The following is a 7,492-nucleotide window of genomic DNA, read 5'->3' on the forward strand; positions in this document are numbered from 1 at the left end:
TTTTGTAGATAAGCCTTTGTTACTCTTAAGCGTTGCGTTTTTGTTGTTACGGTATTTTTGGAGATTGATATAAACATCCGTCTTTAATCTAGATATAGAATAATCTAGATTAGTAGGTTGTTATTTATCTTCTCGGTAGCTGTATTGTGAACGCTATTCTATTGCCTTTTGTTGGGTAAATTTTATACCAATATCTCGTTAAATATTTTTGGTTTTATTTATATTTTTTAGGGTGTTACACACTTATTCGTTTATTTGTGCAGAAATATCTAGATGAGATCGATATTACCCAACCCAGTTGTTTGCTTAGCACATGATTATCACAGTGTAGATTGATATCACAAGATCGAAGTAGATAAAGAAAACGATGGGAATGGGGACGTGAGTTCGACGTGATCAATTCCAACCTAAAATCATGTGATAATTAAATTTAATTAAAATAACATACAATTATAGAAAATACTTAATTACATTACTACTCTCAATGATATATTTTTTATTATTATAATTTAAAGAATTAGTTAAAAAGGCTAGAGGCCTACAACTGTTATCGTATCTTCGCAAGTCACAGAGGTTCTTGTTTGAACAATTCCCTATATATATACTTATACATACATACATATATATATATATATATATATATATAGAGGGATGTTATTCTACACCCTTTGCCATTCCTACACCCTATACAACCCTCATCTCAACCATTCAATTTTTAATCAATTAATTGTTTCCTAATATAAAGTATTAATCATAATTAATAAACTCTATTTATATTCCATAAATATTCAAATCATAATAAATGAACTCTAATCATTTCTATAAATATCTCAATTAATTGGGTTGTAAAGGTTGTACAAATGCACAAGGTTGTAAAAGAAATATACCCTATATAGAGGTTTGTTATTATACAACCCTTTATATTTGTACAACTAATACAACTCAATCTCAACCGTCCATTTAATTTGATGAATATGGGATTTCATAGAAGTTTTGATTGTTTTCTAATATAAATTATTGATTATAATTAATGAACCCTATTCATCTTCCATAAATATTCAAATCATAATAAATGAATTCTCATCATTTCTATAAATATCTCAATTAATTGAGTTGCATTGGTTGTACAAATGGACATGGTTATAGTGTATATTTCAAATGCAACCATGTCCATTTGTACAACCAATGCAACCCAATTAATTGAGATATTTATAGAAATAATGAGAATTCATTTATTATGATTTGAATATTAATGAAAGATGAATAGGGTTCATTAATTATAATCAATAATTTATATTAGAAAACAATCAAAACTTCTATGAAATCCCATATTCATCAAACTAAATGGACGTTTTAGATTGTGGTTGCAGTGGTTGTACAAATGTAAAGGGTTGTATACAGTGGCGGATCCAGAAACTTATATTATTGGATAGGAGTGAGCATAGGCGGGTACCCGCCCTTTTTGACAGGTACCGGAACCGGCGGTTCTTGAGATATTGGACCGGAACCGGAACCGGTTAAAGCGGTTCTTAAATTTTTGGAACCGGAACCGGAACTGCCGGGAACCGGTTCCGATTCTGGGTACCCGCCGGTTCCGGGTACCCGGTCCCTTATTGGAAAATACCGGGTACCCGGCGGGTAACGGTTCCGAAAAATTGAGATTGAGAACCGGAACCATTTTCAATCGGTTCCGTATTTTAGGAACCGGAACCGGAACCACTCATATCGGTTTCGGTTCCGGAACCGGCGGTTCCAAGGCGGTTCCGGTTCCATAGCCGGGTACCCGGTTCCGCTGCTCACCCCTATTATTGGGGGCACATTTAAGAGTGTCAAAACAAATTCTGAAACCAAATAACTCATTCGAACCAATGCGATTTCGGGTTATTTGGTTTTCAGATTAAACAGTTCCGTTATCGAATAAATATAACTTATTCGGTTTGGTAGTATAGACCGAGATATCATATTCCCATGTACATATGTTACTTTCCGGTTAAACAAAAGCAAATGAGCACACTACACATAAATAGTTAGTAGCAAGAAATTAGAGGGCAAGAGGTCCATAACTTAGATTCAGTTAAAAAGAAATCAGATAGCAAAAGGCTAAGAAATCAAAAATAAAAGATAAACTAGTAGGAAACCTTAAATCAAAATAACAAATTAAAGAATCCTAAGTCAAATAACAATTAAGAAAGAGAAAATTAATAATTAATAATTAACAAATAACAATAATGATAAATCTATAAAACAATAAAATGCAAAAAGAAAGTTGGAAAAAATCAAAATAGTGATTAATCAAATCATTAGCATTATAATTTATAGCAAACAAAATAAGAAAAATAAAATGATTTTCAACATATTGAGACTTGAAACTTAAGGGCATTTAATTGATCCTTAAAATAATGACTCAATGAAGTAAGAGTTATAAATGAGACACATAAATTTAGATTTGGAGCCTTACCTTTAATTGTTGGGGGCCTATTAAAAATATTTGGTTAATTTTTTTTAAAACCTACCATTATGCTCTATTTTGGTGTTTGTTGGGGTTAGTTTGTTAGGGGCCTGTGCCCCCTACACCTATAGTGTGCATCTGTCAGTGGTTGTATAATAACTCACCTCTCTTTCTCTCTCTCTCTCTCTCTATATATATATATATATAGAGAGAGAGAGAGAGAGAGAAAGAGAGAGAGACTTGGGTTCATGTGAGACCAAAGGTTTTTCGTGAGACCCGTAAGACCAATTATCAACCCTTGGATTAGATCTACAATATGACAATCTAAACATTCATAAACGCCACGAGACTTCTCAATAATCACAAAATTGTCACCGTGCAACTTTAGACCATTTGATTATTAGTTTATAAAGTTGATTAATGAACATAAATTGATCTTACGGGTCTCATGAAAAACTCTTGGTCTTAAGGATCAATTAAACGCCCTTAAGTTTCAAGTCTCAATCTGTTGAAAATCATTTTATTTTCTCCGGCCAACCTGTGATACCCATTACCCAATGTATTACCAATTTGGGTACCACCATATACCACAGAATTTTCATCCGTCTCCTCCTTTCGCAATCCATCTTCTCCGACCACCCCTTCATTGTTGCAGCCACCATCTCCTTATCTCCCTTCTCCCTTTCACCTTCCGCAACACACGCACGCACTTGCACCACCGTACGAACTAACACAAACACAGGGACGAGGAAATAGGCAAAGCACACCCGAACCTTCCCCTTCGCACCGCCTCTATCGTGTCTCGTCTCCGTCGTCTGCCTCGTGAACCACTCCAGCAAGTCCCAGTCAATGCTTTGAAGCCATCAAAGAAACAGTCAAAGCAAAACCAGAAAGGGTTGTTGATTTCATGGGGCCAAATCAAAGAAGAGAGATAAGGTTTTCTAATAAAGGAGAAGATGAGATGGTTGTGGAAGGGGAAACCGTCGATGAAGAAGTAGATGGGGGTGGCCGAAGAAGAAGTAGACAAAGGAGAAGAGTACCTAAAGCATCTAGGGTTTTATAATTATAACATTACCAATTTACCTTTTATATTATTTTAGGATATAACATTAATTATTTAAATGATTGGTTCATATTGGATCTCACAGTTACCACAAACAACTCAGTTCTCATTTGATTAAACCCCTATATATATGTGTGTGTGTTTTGTTTTCTACAAGAGAAAATGGCGAGCCAAAGTCTTTGTGAGCTCTTGAATTTTAATAACATACATTCTCAAATCATAAAATTATAACAAGTAAAACATGATTCCTTACATAATATCATCTAAAATAGTGTTTTTACTTTGAATATGTGTGCTAATAATACCTCTCTATTTTGTTGTATCTTCATAAATTTCCCATGCCCCTTATAAAGCTACTGTAACGACAACGAATCACATACATTGAAATATAACTTCTCGCCTGTAATTCATCTCAACTGTATGCAATTCCTGTAAAAATGTTCATGCATACATGATGAATAACATAACATAACATAACATAACATAACATAACATAACATAACATAACATAACATAACATAACATAACATAACATAACATAACATAACACATACCTTCAATACATCACATAAATTAAACTATGAAGTATGAACTAAATTAACCCATTTCTAAAAACAGGGCCCTAATTTAAAATTCATTAGCCCAAGTCCAAAAACAGAACAATTCAGCCCAACAGTTTAGCCCAGAAGCAAAACGTTTCAGCTTCAATATAGCATTTATCATAAATGTACCTTCACATTAAAATATGAAATATTGAATCAGACATTACATTAAATACATGATAATGTTAAAATTATTGACGTCAATTGTTGCATAAAACTATGAACTCATTATGTTTACGGTTTACCCACAATTTTCAAAATATGAAACTCATGCAAATACGTCACTGAGAGTAGGAGTAAGGGAAAAGAGGATGTTTAATAATCAAGACGTGTAGAAGTTGCAGTTGTAAATCAAGACACTACGCAATGTAAATTCTTGTTACGAGCTTGATGTTATTCAAAAATTCGAGATACACATCAATTTCTTTTCAATAATTTGTTATTTTTTTATTAACCTGAATATCCAACCCGCTATGCGAGCCGATTAATCCCAGGACGACCACATACTTTGCAGATATCCCAAAGTCACCACATTTGAACCTCCGTGCCCACAAGGGGATTTCTATTTCTCCTTGCCTTGGATTTGAATCTGAGACCTCCTGGTACTTTTGACCTTTGGAGGCAAGCTCAAACCAATCAGACACCACCCTTGTGGTTAATTTGTGATTTTATCACTTTTGTGATTTTATATTATGATATTGGGATGACTTTTTTAATACTATATACGAGAATTCATAAATTGGGATGTTATACAGTTGGACTCATTACCTTGAATGTTATACAGTGAGGAAGGACTAAAGACGAGGCATTATCGTCCATGGCATTGAAAAGATTTCTTCGTAGCGTCGGGATTCCAGTGTCATCTTAACATGATCTGTTTTGTAAGTAAATCTTGATATCTGTGCATGCACTCCTAGATATGCGCTACCTTATTACTTTATAAGTGGAAATGATTTCGGAGTGGTTGGTGTTTGCAAAAAAGAACTAAATGGATTAAGGCTAAAGCCAAAAGTTACTATAAAGTTAGTAATTATGGCCACCACTGTTTGTTTACGTATCAAAAGTAGTATATTCCTTTTCATTGGCTAAATCTTTATGTCGCAAATACAGCATTGAAAGTTTGAATAGATCGATCTGTATTATATTTTATTCTAAATACTTAGGTTTGATAACGATGATTAATGACAGTTATTAATTGTCATTTCATAATCATCCAATATTTAATTATTATTTTTTATAAACAAGATTAGACCAAAAGGTTAATCACAATCAACCACACATAATTGTAAATAATTGTGAGTTGCACTTCTTTTATTTTATTTTACTTATTATTTTTTTTATTTAAAAATATTAAAATAACCTAAGAATTTTGAAGTACTATTTTTTTTTTATAAAAATGATTACATTTTCGAATTCATTTTATTTTTAACGTTGTTATGAGGCTAATATTGTAATTAGTCAAAACAGTTTAAAATTTAATCGAAACTTGTGTTTAGATTATGTTCTTTAATAAGTAATATCAAAATAATGTAGATTGAGTTTTTATTGAAATGGACAAGTCCCATAAAACCCTAATGGAATATAGTTCATTGGGTACTATGGACTTTTTCCTTATTTAAATTTAATATACAAATGATTTTTTATAAATAATTAGTTCATGAGCGAAGAAGATTAAGGGGCTGTTTACCTAAATATTTACTCGGTAAGTGCTTAACATTAGGAGTCAACACTATAATTTATTTTATTGGGTAAGATTGTAGTACATCAAAACATATCTTGTACAACAATTTACCTGGTAAGCGCTTACCCGGGGAAGAGTCATCACCCTCACTTACCGGGTAAGACTCTTCATCCTTATCATCGCTCTTACCGGGTAAGATTCTTGGCCTTTGTCATGTTCATCCGGTGAGGAAAATTACCCGGTAAGTACTTACCGGGTAAGCGTTTAGTAAACGTCCCCTAAAAATGATCAAGGGTCCAGACTCTAAATCTCTTATTACTTTCTCACATTAATTTTTCTTCTCATACGATCCTTCGTCCCCTGTGGCTTACATAAATTAACGAGTAAGCCCTTACAACTAACACATCTTAATTAAAAGCATTATCAAGAAGGATCATACCCGTGAGAAAAATAAAATTAATGCATTGTATCGATAAACTCTTAGAATCTTTGCTATTAACTATTATCTTATTCATTATTAAATAGATAAATTCATAAAATAACTTTCAAATTATACACTTTTAAAAATATTAAAATAAGTATGATAAAATTATAATACTAATACGTATATAATAATATTAATAATTATGGATATGTTATTAACGTATCTATACTATATTATAAAACATTTGTTAAAAACTTTTAAAAACCGTTTTTATACATTAAATAATGTTTTTTAAGGCAAAAAAATGAAGGACAATGATTAAATATTGTTTATTGATGCATATTACATGAAATTCTAGATTACAAGTAAATTGTGCGTAAGTATAACTTATTGAAGCTTCATTTTTGGATTCGTGTAACTAATTGCAGATAAACATAATCAAATAGAAGATAAACATCTCATTTTAAATATAAAAAATATAAATTAGCAATCAAGATAATCAATGAGTTCTAACAAAATTTTTAATTATTATCTTTATAAAAAATTATTTTATTAAACCAAAAATAAATTACTTTGTTATTAAATCTAAATTAACGTATAATAAAAAAAATTGAATTAAAGAAATTACACAAAAAACGAGAATGATTAAATAGTTAATTTGATACTAATATCGATTTTTTTTTTCAAATTTTTATGCCATCTTTAAATTTATATTTCATTAAAAAATAAAAACATTATCGTTTTTCTCAAAACCACATAAAATTGTATTATATCGATAGAGAAAAATAAAAACTAAACATTAAAATGGAGATTTATCTCGCTGCATTGCGCGAGTACCTTTCTAGTAATAATAATATAATTGACTATAATATATAATGTGTGTGGGTATATATTTAAAGTATATATAAAATAAGTATATAATATAACTTAAGATAGTATATGTAAAGGAATATATATATATATATATACATACACACACACACATATATATATATATATATAAATATACCAGAAGAATATTCGCGCAATGCAGCGAGACACATTTCGATTTTAAAGTTCTGTTTTATTTTTTTGTCTCTGTCGATGTTATAATACGATTTTATGTGTTTTTAAGAAAGCAATAATGATTTTATTTTTAAATGAAATAAAAATTTGAAAAAAATATATCATATCAAATCAACTATTTAAAAGTTTTCATTTTTTATTATTATAATTAACTTAAGTTTAATAATGAAATAATTTATTTTTTGGTTTAATAACATAATATTTTATA

Source organism: Cynara cardunculus (assembly GCF_001531365.2).
Source record: "Cynara cardunculus var. scolymus isolate 2C chromosome LG 2, CcrdV1, whole genome shotgun sequence".
Taxonomy (NCBI): domain Eukaryota; kingdom Viridiplantae; phylum Streptophyta; class Magnoliopsida; order Asterales; family Asteraceae; genus Cynara; species Cynara cardunculus.